Source organism: Gasterosteus aculeatus, chromosome 4 (assembly GCF_964276395.1).
Source record: "Gasterosteus aculeatus chromosome 4, fGasAcu3.hap1.1, whole genome shotgun sequence".
NCBI classification, from domain to species: domain Eukaryota; kingdom Metazoa; phylum Chordata; class Actinopteri; order Perciformes; family Gasterosteidae; genus Gasterosteus; species Gasterosteus aculeatus.
This window is the reverse complement of record NC_135691.1, coordinates 12471211-12485020: the sequence shown is the minus strand read 5'-3', so window position 1 is coordinate 12485020 and position 13810 is coordinate 12471211. Positions and strand designations below refer to the sequence as shown.

At 41.9% G+C, this 13810-nt stretch overlaps 1 protein-coding gene across 4 annotated transcripts in view; it reads right to left on the bottom strand.

The window, feature by feature from the left end:
* frmpd3 (FERM and PDZ domain containing 3) overlaps positions 1-2374 on the bottom strand; it is a 59554-nt gene extending 57180 nt beyond the window's left edge. For all 4 annotated transcript variants that reach the window (XM_040175380.2, XM_078102269.1, XM_078102270.1 and 1 more), the window contains exon 1: positions 2154-2374. The gene's annotated coding sequence lies outside the window, so the exon portion shown is untranslated. The remainder of the gene's footprint in view (positions 1-2153) is intronic.
* Between the last annotated feature and the right edge of the window lie 11436 nt (positions 2375-13810).

Genomic DNA, 13810 nt, shown 5'->3' with positions numbered 1-13810 from the left:
GAACATAATTGTTATTTAGATCTTTGTAATCACATTCAACTGTCATATTGCAGCATTGGAGTTATATAGTATTTTGAAAGTCATTCATCATAAATCACTCCTATTCAATTATACAACACTATGTTTTTCTGGTATGTTCGAGGGATGCCCGTAGTATTATGAACAATATTCAAAAATCTATCTAAGAAGGACATTACACTAACCAAGCATTGTCTCTATAGCGACATCTTGTAACCACATGCTACTGAACTCCATCCAAAACAACGAAAGACACCATCAAATAGGCACATTAAAGATGTATTAATTTGCCTAAGCTGATTGCAACTACAGTAAACATGTGTCACCAAATGCTGCAATAGATCAATGGGAAGATCCAGTATCTACATGAGGCTGTGGCCGCTTACATTTCAGAATCAATTCAATGTTGTTTTTTTTGTATTGAGATTTGTTCATAATAATAAAAAGAGATCAAATAAAACACAAACTTAATTCCCCTCCACCTCAAGTGTTTTGGATCCTGTAGATCTTTAAAAGATGCACAGAGATGATTTAGGAGCAAACAAGAAGACGGGAGCAGATCAACTATACAAAGGGAAGCAGTTGGTTTGAGTGTGTGCATTCATTCATTTATGTCTCAGAGGGTTTACATGTCTTGTAACAGAGCTTTCCTCTCATACTTAACACCAGCGCAGTGTTTGCGAGGTGGAAATAATGTGTGATGTTTATTCTCATTTAATTGCCTTACGATGTAATTGGTGTGATGTGTAGGTTTTATCGAGTGCCATGTCTCTTTTTATAATGTGCTTTTATGCAGAGCTGCCAGCTCGTGCCAAGTGCTGTCCTTATATGTGCATTAGACTACTTTGACACTGATTTGATCCTGAAAGCATGTCCAGGCTCTATATGTGCTGTTTGTCAGGACGTCTCGATGAGACGTATTACCAGAGTTTGCTGCCTGTCTCTGCCTTCGGGGGAGAGGGTGCACCACAAGTTCCATCAATCAATTTGTTCTTCCCTACTACCATTGCGATGTTCTGCTCTCTCTAATCACTGAGGGGTAGTTTGCTCCATTATCCAAAGATGGTTATAAAGAATTATCATGGCATTGAGGACAGTACTCTCTGTCTCCATCTGCGCTCCACCTGTCTCGTTATTTCTGATTGCCCCTCTATAACTTGCCCAGTCACATGATGCGATCAGAGAAGCCTGGTCAACAAGTAATGGCTTTCCTTCTGTTGATTCCTCCTGCACTCAAACCCGGTGATGTATGCTTCACGCAACCCCATTGGACACCTCATCTCACCTCTGGATAGGCACCCTCACCCTGGGTCAACCGCAGGAAGGCAATTTTACAGAAGCACCGCAACCATTTTAGGGTCATGCAATGAGGCTTGGGATTATTTGTGGGAGAAATCGTCTGTTGGCAGAGGGTGCAAGCAGACCTTTTCCCTTTTCTGCAGGGGCCGCCACAGGAGAGTTGACATCATGTGTAATATAATTGTCATTGTTCGTCACGGTGAAGCTACATTCGCTCCAACATGTCTCTTCTCAGTATGCCACTCTAATTATGCAGCAAATGAGCGCCCCCTTCTCTGTCCCGAGGCTTCCACCCTAACTTCCAGCCTCCTGGGTGTAAAGCCATGATCACACTGATGGGGTCTACGTGCTCTTTGGCTACAGTGAGCACTCTTTTTTTAAACTCTTCTATGCAAAGGCAAAGCCAAGTGGTCACCCCTGAAAAACAGCCAATAGCATACACATAAATCATCTTAAAATGACAGACTTTCACCCTCTGTCCATCTGTTTTTATTTTTTCTTCCTGCCTATTTTACCCTTTTCTTTCAGGATGACATTCCCAGATGTCCATCGGACCATGTCCTCCAGGAGACATATTCCATTATCATGCTGCCACAGTGCTCATTCACAGACTCATCTCCCTTCTAATCAATGAAAATGCAGCACAGCAGGCATTAACAAACAGAACACACCGCAGAATCTTCCTAAATTACCAAACCAATGGACGAACACAGCGGGCAATCAATGAAGTGAAGTAATCTATATCTCACGACGACACATAGTTAATAACTTCACATCTGCCCAGATCAATATAGATGGAAATCAATCAGAAAAGCCTCAGCTGTGCTGTCCCTTACCTGCGTGTCTCTGTGCTGGTCCTCCTCTGCGCGCCTGTGCTTGATGAAGACCCTCGTTATACACAGCCATGCCCTCCTACATGGGCATGCATCTGCAGATCAGAGGTCTGGCTTCTGTATGTCAGCCTGGAGAAGAGGAGAGATCAAGGATCAGAGAGTCCTCCCGGCCAGCAGCCCCGTCTAGCGTCTCCTTGTGTCTCCCGCTCTCCTGGGTCATTCCAGCTAGCCCCTCAGCATCCGCAGAGCAAGGGAGAGAGCGTTCAGGGGGGTGGGGAGGATGGGAGGTGCTTAGAGGACTGAGGCAAACATGGATCGGAGAGCAGAACACCTCCTCTTCCTACATGTCTGACTGCAGCCGGTGGACATGCTACTGCTGGAGCCTCGGTCCACCCCCCGGTCTCTCGCCGAGCATGTGTGTGAGTGTGTACATGCGTTTCTTCTGTGTGCGCCTCAGTGCTGGCTCCACTCTGTTGGCGAGTACCTTCACAAACTGTTTAGTCTGCCGGTGGCTCTGAGATGCTGAGGCAGTGTGAGAGAGGAAGAGAGGGACAGCGAGAGAGAGAGCGGTGTGTGTGTGTGTGTGTGTGTGTGTGTGTGTTGGAGCGGGGGAAGAAGAATGGAATGGGAAAGAACAGGAAAGGTTGTTTTCCCTCGTCCTCCATCTATCGTTATCAATTCAATCAGTGATGCATGGCCATCGCTGAGTTAATGAGTCATTTATACCCAGACGCATGTCGGTGTCCGTTACAAACTAGGAGAGAGAGAGAGAGAGAGAGAGAGAGAGAGAGAGAGAGAGAGAGAGAGAGAGAGAGGGAGGCAAAAATGTACTTTACATGAGCAGAGTCTTCACGTACCTATTTGTGTAACACATAGCTTGCACGTGCACTGCGTGCAAATGCACGCTTGTAAATGATTTGAATGCAAATTAACACGTTTTACAGTGATAGCGACGTACACACATGACGTGGACGCAGCCAAACACACACGGACGAGAGGAATGCCTCATCATCAGCTCTGAGAACCGGCTACCTGCCTCCCTCAATGCCCAGGGGAACAACATGTCACGCTCACATGCAGGATCCCCAGGAGATGAGAGGAGGAGTAGGAAGAACAAATATGAAAGCTCCTTTGGGAAGTCACCTCTACTAAACGAAACCTCAAAGGCAGGTGGGCCATTAGATTAGAGGGAGAAACAGGAAATGGGAAGGAGAGAAAATGAGAGCGACAAGAGGTGAAATGTGGAGGCTCAGTTTCACTGACAGTGCGCTCTGTTTTGTTCTCTGAGCATGCTGTCTCCTCTGCTTTGACTGCCTCAAGAATTAAAGAGACAGGGTAGATAGAAACGGATTGGAAAAGATGTATGATCTGCAGATAGGATGAAAGGCTTTTGAAATTGACAGAGAAATAAATGCAGAGAACTAAGGGGGAGAAATGATGAAAAAGACATGGAGCATTCTAAACAACCTCTTCATCTTTTTCTTTCTTTATCCATTCCTTTCTCTTTAGATAGATGTTTGCTCGTCTTTGCATCCTCTTTAGTTGTGCCGTTGTCTTAATAATCAATTTGTGTATCTGGCTTTAAATATACCAGGTCCGCTGGTCAGCTTAAAACTAGGATTCCTGTTGAGAGAGCAGAGCAAAGCAGTGGCCAACCCTTTCCACCTGATAGAAAAATCTGAAGACAACCTCGAGCATCTCTGCAAACTGAAACGTGTCTAGTCAAGACCGACATACTTGCAGCAGCAGAAAGAAAGAATGGCTTGGGACTGTGAGGGCAGTTGAAAGGGATTACAATTCTACTAAAGCACCCAATTTCACATTAACTTTCATGTCTTGCTCTCTTGGTAATCAACTGCCTCTTGCAATTCTCCCAGAAACTAGTCCATGACCAATCCCAACCGAAAAGAGTGAATCTTGTACCTGCTATAGCAAATTCAAATTATGGAAAGGACTAACAACATGAAAGGGAAGTCATACATTTGGAGGCACTGATTAATTGCGTGACAACGTGTCTTGTAATTCATCCCACGGCAGAGCTCAGAGTATTCTTACTGACCTGATCCTTCATGGGAAACAGTTGTGCGCCAACCTCGGGTCTGCAAACAATTCCTGACGCTCGGCCGTGTTAATCTGCTGCTAAATCAGGCTTTAGGAGTGAGCCGAGGCAGCGACTGAGGCAATCTTGTGGAAAAGAATCCGACCTGTGGAGTGTGTGTGCGGGTAATTGTGCATGAGGAAGACGGTTAGTACTGCGTTCGATGTTGGGAGAGGACTAACAGATGGTAATTCCCTCTGGCTACTGCACTTCTGGCAGACCTCTGGATGACAAATGCACCGGTACCGCTTTGCAAAGACATATCATCTGCTCCCGTACAGATGTGCTGCAGCAATCACAGAGGTCCAGTTGTTTGTGTTTGCCCCAACACTACGGTGCTGTTGAGCACGGAAGAACAAAAGAAAAGCCTAGAAACAAAAGTCTGCTTTATTGATGGTTAATAAAACTATTAACCAATTAACTGGTGCCAAGGTACTTTGACATGGGGTCTCCAAGAACATGGGCAGTCAAACCGGACGGTGTAACTTCAATCACGTCTGTTACAGGTGTGATTAAGCTCCACCACTCATGTACCTGAGACGATACATCAGTTATTTATCATTTAATACTTAAGAGTGACACAGAGACCGAAACAAAAAAAAACATTCACCTTCATACAAAACCCAAAATGATGGTGTTACTTCAACCTGCTGACGATCATTTGCAAACGTTTTCAGCAACGCAGAAAACACGCAGAAAGCGCGCAGAGAACGCTCGCTGTGATACTTGAGTTTACGTTGTGTTTACGAAAACCGGATCATCAGGTAATCAGCGCCTTTCTCCGCCCACAACACCGCACGTTGCGAGCATTTAAACGCGCAATTGAAAGGGTCTCCTTCTCTCTTTCTATCATGGATCAGCGCAGGTCAAAAAAGGCAAAAACTCAAATTCAGTGACAACGAGGTGGATGTGTTATACATATGCGTGACACGGAAACGCACAATTTTCCTTTTCCAGTTTCTGCAACAGGCTGTCCGCGCTTTCAGATCAGTGCGGCTTGTTTGTACAGACCCCGCCATGCTTTTACGTGCACGTTGCCGCTAAGAAGCGTTAGTACATGAGGCCCTGAAAGCGTTTTTTTTTTTTTTAAAAGAACTGACTGTTCTTGTCCGTGTTGTTTCAGCTTCAGACAGAGAGAGAAAATGGCTTCCCAGTGAAGAATCTGTGCTCTGAAATGTGGAGTCTAAAGTTATTCTGTCACAAGGCCAAAGCGTCTGCAGGGACTGTCTGGAAAGCGGTTGGAGGGAGAGAAAAAAACACAAGTGCCCGCTAAACAATAAGATAGTTATCAAAGAAAAAGAATCTGATGCTTACAGATCAGCACCCCAATAGCTTCAATAGTTCTCTGGAGTCTGCACTGAGAAACTCAATGTGTGGACATCGGAGTAATATCTGCAGAGATTCAAAAACACACAAGTGCAGATTCAGACACAGCTCCAGTGATCCCCGAAGCTCTTTCAGGCCAAAGTTTTGAAAAAACATGTCAAATTGAGGTAATTTGAAGTCATTTACAAGCCTGACATGGAGAAACATTACAGTGAGCAGTTTGCAAAGTTTCCCCACTTTGTAAAAGAAGAGGAGGAGGCCAGAGTGAGGAGCAGAACATCCAGATGGTGAAGGAGAAAAGTGAGACTCGAGAGATGAAAGCTCTTTCACTGCCACGCAGTAAGAACCCAGAGCTGAAGACATTCCTATACAGCTGTAGAGCTGCATAACTGCACAACGTTACAGATGCTGCCAGTGAAGGTCGCAGTCACAGTGGAACCGAGCGGATGGATAGTATCAGCAGTCTTGGTCTGGGGATTCGATTCTAAATGAGATAAAAAGGCCATTAGGTGAATTTAGGATGTGAGGACAGATGTATGAGTTCAAAGTATAAAACTGTATACATTTGTTGCAATAAAAGACACACACAATAAGAGTAGTTATTGATTCGAGAATATCCACGCAGTGTTTCTGCAGGTGTGACACAACTTTTTATGAAATATATTATTTCTGCGACATTACGTCGTTTTTCCCGCCACCCATGTTAGTTATGGACCACTCTGCTGCAGGAAGATGTTTTTTTTTCTTTTATTGTTTAAATCCATCCTTCATTTCTCTCACAGTTCCGGCTTTGTGAGCAAGACTGTGTTCACAGCTTTGCTAATATCCTTCTGCCCACTAATACCACTACTTATTCTGCTAAATGTGCTTTGTTTTCATCTGCTGATTACTGAGCAGCCTGGCAAAGTTCCCACTGTGAAGTGTCCTTGCTGTATTTTCTTAATTCTTATGAAACTCACAAATGGAGCACCACAGGAGTTCTTATAAAGAAATGATCCCGCTAATTATCGATTCTCACAAACCTGCACAGGTGTTGTTAATCAAGTTGGAATAATTTGGAGTGTTTTCTGATCGGACCAGACGTATAAGCAAATCTGAGAAAAAGGGACATTCAGGAGAGGGATTATAAATTATGAGACGGCCTACAAATGACAGCATGTGTAACAATATTGATGGTGTTATATAGTTGCTTATAGCGTCATATACTTTACAATGATGTTAGTAGAATTATTGTGGTAAATTACCGTGTTAAAGATTTTAATTACAGCATTATTCATTATTGATAAAGTGGGTAATTATTGCAGGGAAACAAAAACTAAAATATACCTGGGAGAAGAGTGCAGCTTTATGAAATACTTTTCAAATTATAATGATACTTGAAAATCGGAGGAGTATTTTTTCAAAGAATCCACCTGATTTCTGAATCTGTAAAATGACAAAATCAGTATTAGAAATGCGTGCACTGTAATCAATTGGCTGTAAACTACAGCACCATCGTTGCTTAGTACAAAGCAGCAGCACATAAGCAAACACGCAAATGATGAACAAACATTTTGGATGTTTAATTTACTTGGTCCAATAAAAAGATATTTCACCATGAGAACTCAGGATTCATTGCATTAGCATTGAGATGTTTCTGTTTCACACACGCCACATTGATCTATGATGTACACAATAATCCGTAACCCATCCAAAGGGTTAAGGTGACCTTGCACGAGAAGCAGCAGCTTGCATGTAGAAAGTGCTGATTGTGGTTGCAGGACTAGCAAGTGTTTGATCTCAACACGGGGGGGCTTATCAGTCAATAAAACCTTTGATCGTTTCTGATCTCTGCATTTTACAGTGCTGGATCGCCCTGTATATATACACACGGTACATGTTGTACACAAAAATGCTCCAATCACAAAGAACCATAAAACCATAGCAAACAAATAAGTCAATATCCACAATGACCCCTGGCTAAGCTAACAGGACACCCAGCTGAAATGCCTAATATGAACTGACATATCGACTCACTGTTGTGATTGTGTCAAAACAAAGTCAGAAATGAAAACATTTATGTCAAGAGAAAAATATACAAACAACAACACAGTCATCTTCATCACGCTCCAGAGTTAAAAAAAAGGGCATCTGCCACAGAAATACTCAGCATGAAGACCTCGCTCACTTTTTTCATATAATGTAATTCTGGGCTTCGAAAACCAATTTATTATCTTCTCATTTACGAAGGAAATTTAGCACTTACATTATTAAATGTCAGACTCGAGTTCTCGGACTTCAGATCTTTTGTGTTGCTAAACGTATTATGGGCCATGCCATTCGCAGTTGTTATGACCTGAAAGAAACACCAATTTCATCCTTAATTGTTTTCATTTTTTCATTTATGCTTGAAAAAGTCCAATACATACAAATTGATTTGAGTTTGATGAGATGCTCAAATTATTTTTTCTTTTGCATCAAATGTGCGTCGGTTAATTTCTTTAATGCTAAAATGCAGCAACAACTTAACAATTAGGTGGTTACGACATCAATCATCTAGGTTTTGTGGAAAGTATGAGAGATACGGATGACTGACATGTGAGAACATAATGTTTCTCTAAGCTTATGGTTTCTTCACTATTGTCACGTCTTTCTTTTTGTTTTTCTTGCGGCCTAGTTTGTGGCCATTACCACAGTTGAGCTGTGTTTTAATCAGTAATCAGTCAAAATTTGGCGGGGTAAATTAAGTGAAATTCAAGTTACATTCAAATCACTTCCTTGTGGTTGAATTCGAATGAACTCATTTTTCTGTAATAGTAATATTTGGTCGGTCATATTTAAAGCAAATCCAAACATCTAACACTGGACCACAACAGACTGCCGCCCTTCGGACAGATGTTATTTGGGGTGTGCAATAAAAAAAAACACCATAGCGGACAAGCTGAACTGTGGCCTTTTCTCCCCTCATGAATCTGAGAGATTTCAGCTGCCGACCATGTAATGGGTATTTCTACCAGGCAGCTTCAGTTGTTTAGTGCACTGAAGCAGGTGTTTTTCCCCTGGGTTTTGTCTTTGCCGTCTTCATTCTCCACAAAATCCCCAAAGTCAGAAGGAACAATAAAGCCGCCTTTTGTGTGTGTTTACATTAAACCAACTGTCCAGCACTACAATCATCACAGCATATGTCCGAGGGCTCTGCTCTGGGTAAAAAAAAGCAACCTATCCCATCTACATCCAGAGACAATACGAAATACTTCTGCACACAAGCCTAGACATCAAGAACTTTGACATCGTCATCATCATAGGAATCAATCTGAAAATAGCCTTTGGTACTCCAGCCAGTCAAAGGGCAGCACATTAGACAGATGGACACAAAACAGGCGTGTTAGTACACAGTCCTCTTCTCCTGGACCCGTTTTTCCGATCAATTTAAGGGTCTTTTTCAACCTACACAAAGCAATTCTGCAATTCTGCACCCACTCCCTTTTTTGCGAACAGGTCTGGTTATTACTGATTAAAATTGGCACTCTTGCAGAGCTTTATTCCCACTCTGCTCATGGCAGCCTAAACTTTCTGTCAGAAGATTAATCAGCTTTAGGAGTAAAATAAAAACCTGCCGATGGCCAGTGTTACACCACCCTTTGGGAAACCTCAAACCTAAACTGACAGGTGTATGATGTGCAAATCTTCCATCAATGTTTTTCACCTCTCTTTGAGCTGAACGCAGCCATGCCGTATCTGGTGGCTCATGGTTTTATTTTTATTTTCAATTAACGTATTGGCATCAAAATTTGATCTTGATGATGAGGATTTATTGTCAAATGTTGTTTACATAATCCTAATTATTACAAGGATATAATGAAAGAGATTTTCTTTATGACTTAAATTAGGTAAATAACATTCGGGGAGATTACAAATTGTTTAACGTTGGCCATTAAAAACGCGGTCGGTTGAAGGTCGAGTCTTTTAGCCAAAAATCGGTGACCTCATCAGTCCTCTGTGCAGCCATCGTTAAACAAGCCTTTTAACTCCGCTAATCTTACCATCCTGACTTCATTATCTTGTTATCTCAAGATAGAATATTAATGGTTTTTGAAGGTCATAACTTCAATCTAATTGCCGTTACCTTCATAAAAGGGAGATGCGGTAAACCCGATAGTCGCTTCACACCGTTGACAGATTAAAGTGCAAGTCAGATGCCAGAGATTTTGACTGATTGCCACATTAGGATTTAAATTAATTAACATTTGACTGCAACCACAACTACTTACGAATTAAATCATGATCTCAAAAAAGCATTTTTGTTACATTAAGCTAACATGATTATGAAATGTGACAACAAGAACACATATTTTGATCTCTAGAAGTAATTAAATGACTTGTGTAGCTTTAACCAAGTGGCCACTGTGTCTGTAGAGAGATGTTTTGTTTCATAAGCATGCCTCGAAGTAATGTGAGTCAGGGGGTTTATATTTATATCAATATATCAATTTTTAAAGCCTCAAACTACTACTTACTGCATTTGGTTGTATTAAACATCATAAGTGATATACAAGTGAAATACATTATTTGGTACATGAGAAATTGCCAAACTGGCCATTTTGGAGACCTGTCGTTACTAAAAACTCCCTCATTTTCTGCTTCAATCAATTAATGTCAGACTTTGCAGAGAGCATGTACACTTATGGGGCTATGATTTGGGAGAGGTTTAAAAATGCAAATGCATCATTCCAAAGTGGTAAACATGAACTCGGAATTTTTTTATTTCTGCTGTGTGCCATTTTCATTTACTCTTAACCAGTAACAAATACACTAATATTTACAGTACAGGTCTTTTTTGGATAATAGCTGACGCTTTTATCCAAAGCAACCTACACTACATTTTTGCCTGGGGAGCAATTAGGGGTTAGGTGTCTTGCTCAGGGACACTTCAATATGGGACATGGCAGCCAGGACTCGAACCACCAACCTTGCGGTTCCCAGCACTGCCTCTCTACCCCTGCACCACGACAACCCCTTTAAACATCTGAACAAGTTTTATAGGTGTTCCCTTCTATAAAATTATTCAAATAGACCATACAGCTGATATACTCTTTTAAAAATGGGTATGCAAATTCTGAGCAGCGGGTTAAAAAATGGGAGGGTTTTGAGAGGTTAACTGTTGTGGTACAGAAGATGCTGCCGTCTGTCAGCCTCCAGCAGACCTCAGTGGGTCAAAACAGTTCTGACTTAAGCCATCTGTCTGTGGCGGCTACTGGGACCATCGCTGCTTACCTCAGGGCTGTGCACTTTGCTCCTCTCGCATCATCAGTGATGATGCGAGAGGAGCCTGACCTCTCGCCTGACCTTTACTCTGTTTCAAGCATTCAATTAGTTGGTGCCCTTCTAGAAGTTCCTCTCAGACCAGTGTGGCTCTGACACTGATCTGAGCACATGCATTGATGGTCAGGGAACTGTCCCAGAGCTCCCAGCCAGCTAGTTATCTGTGAATACATCACTGTGACGAGAGAGAGCGCAGCCTGTCACCACAATAGTTAGAAATTAATGACGGTAAAGTGCACGGAAGTGCTATCAAATGGCTTTTAAATTATCGTCTTTTCCTACAAAAGAGACTTAATGTTCCAATGTTTTTTTCAAGTGGTATTTGTTAAAATCGGAGTTTTAGAATTCTAGATTTCATCTCATGGATTTTAATCCATCAAAAGAAAATGTCAAAGTCAAGTCTGCCTGGCAGCAGTTTCGATAAATTGTCTGTACAGATCTTGAACAACCAGGCTTTCTAGAATCTCTATACTCTGTTCAGTGGTATAGTACAACAGGGCCTAAAATACACCATCTCACGGCAGATCGGTACAACAGACGTCATGACGATTTCATTTTTTTAAATGTCTGTGAAGACAGAGAGTATGTGGTAGCTCAAAGAGGTCGCCGAGGATGGAGAGAGCATCCGTACCCTCTTACCGTTGAAGAGTTTAATATATGGTTCCCCCTCGTGTTCTTTGTTCAGTGGTGTGACTGGCCCGCTCTGCAAAAGGTGTTTAGTCAGATTGACAAAGCTATCCAGAGAGACAGCGTCAGCAAGGCTTACTGGGCTGTTAGAAAAGGTCTTGTTTACGACAATACACCGAGCGGTGTGCAACCTGGTATATCTACTACCATGTGTAGGCCGAAAATGATTCACCCCTCAACCATCTAATAGAATGATAGGTGGGTTATGCTAATGTTGTGTATATATTTCTGTTACCGATGTTAATTCATGCAGAATCATAAATAAACAAAAAAAAATGTTTAGACTCGGAAATCTCCGGGTCCCAGGCGGTCTGGACTCCACCCGCTTCACCTCCACCTCCAGCTCTGATGGTTCACACCCCAACTCAGACTCTGCCTCCCGGGCCTATGGCCACACAGGAAGAAGAAAAGAAGTTCTGTGAACCTCAAGAGGTGTTTAAGGATACTGCCCGGTTCCTAGAATACCTTAGAATCGGGGTGCTACATCTGCTGAACAAGGTCTGGGTTAAATACAATATAGAGATCTGCTACGGCTGTCAAACAAATAATCCCAGTCAGAAAAACCATCCGTGTTTATTTCCATGTGACTGGTTCTTCGAACTACACTTTGATCCGCTGATGAAAAGGCTCTGAGAACTTCATATCCTCCATCCTCCTGTTTATGGATATGAATGACCTTCAAGTCGATGCAGACCGCATCCAGGGGGGTGCGTAAGTACTTCTTGACGATCTGAAATCTGGAGGCAATGCGGCTGAAAGTATCCAAAAAATGTATGATACATTTATCGGGGAAGATGAACTCAAAATGAACCAAAAAAGCATGGCAGGTTGTGGGGAGAAGTACCAGCGGCGCATGAAGCGTGGGAGGTACGCGATGATGATGATGATGATGATGATGATGATGAGGCAGACATTGATGTGTAAAAACAATCAAACATGCTAAGAGGAAAAAAATGAAATGAAATTGAAAATGAAGTGAACATCTTGAGTGTTTTTTATAACTGAAAATGTATTTTTGTTTTTCAATGGGATGAAATACTACTATACTCTCAATCTTGCTTGTCATATTTTGTACAGAAATAAACAATATATTGTAAATAATATGTTGTAACAAATGAACGGTCGGTCATTTATACTTTGGTATTATCATGGAAGGGACTCTACAGAAGATTTATTTAGATCCATCCCATGCGGGAGGTTTAGGCAGTGTGTCTAAACTTCGCAAAGCTGTAGAATGTACTGGAGCAAGATGTGTACACATTACACGTCAAGGCAGCCGTACATTTTCCGAGGAATAGGGTTTTGGTCAGCGGCATTGACAACCAGTTTCAGGCTGATCTAGTTGATATGGGTGAATATGCTGAGGAAAATGATACTGTGCGGTATTTGCTGACATGTATCAACGTATTTTCCAAATATGCATGGGTTAGATGTCTTTCTGACAAATGACACAAAGGCCTCACAGTCACAAAAGCCTTTAATGACATTCTGAGTGATGGACACATAACTGTGAAACTTCAAACAGATGAAGGTACAGAGTATTATAATAAACACTTTCAGCGGTTAATGTCACAGTATAAAATTACTTTAACAGGACTTTTAAAACCTGCATGTGGAGATATTTAACATCCGTTAATTCACAAAGATATGTGGATGTAGTACAGGAACTTGTTGAGGCCTATAATAACTCACACCATAGGTCCATAAAGATGCAGCCATCAGCAGTCAATAAAGACAATGAGAAGAAGGTCTTCATCCAACTGTACAAATTGTACCCTCAGAATACAGTATGCTTTAAATTTAACAAGGGCGACACCGTGAGAATATCAAAACTCCGTGGGGGGTTTAGGAAGGGTTATAAACAAACATTCACCGATGAGCATTTTACAATATCAAGGTGTATAGCCAGAGATCCTCCGGTTTATAACGGATTGTGCAGGAGAATTGTTGAAAGGAACGTTTTACGAACCAGAGTTACAAAAAATTATAGGTAAAAACAAGGTCTTTAAAATAAAAAATATTATGGATAGAAAAATCTCCAGAGGCAAGAAGCAGGTCTTTGTGAAATGATTGTGGTGGCCCGAGACGTTTAACGCCTGTGACAGCTGTTTTATCCTGCAGGGTGTTATAGGCATAGCATTTGGGCCCTCCTGATACAAACTCTGTGATGTAGTCTTCACTAGGCTGCCCGCATATGTCACCACTGTTTAACTCATCAGTCAGGTCACCAAGATATGCTCCCAGGGGT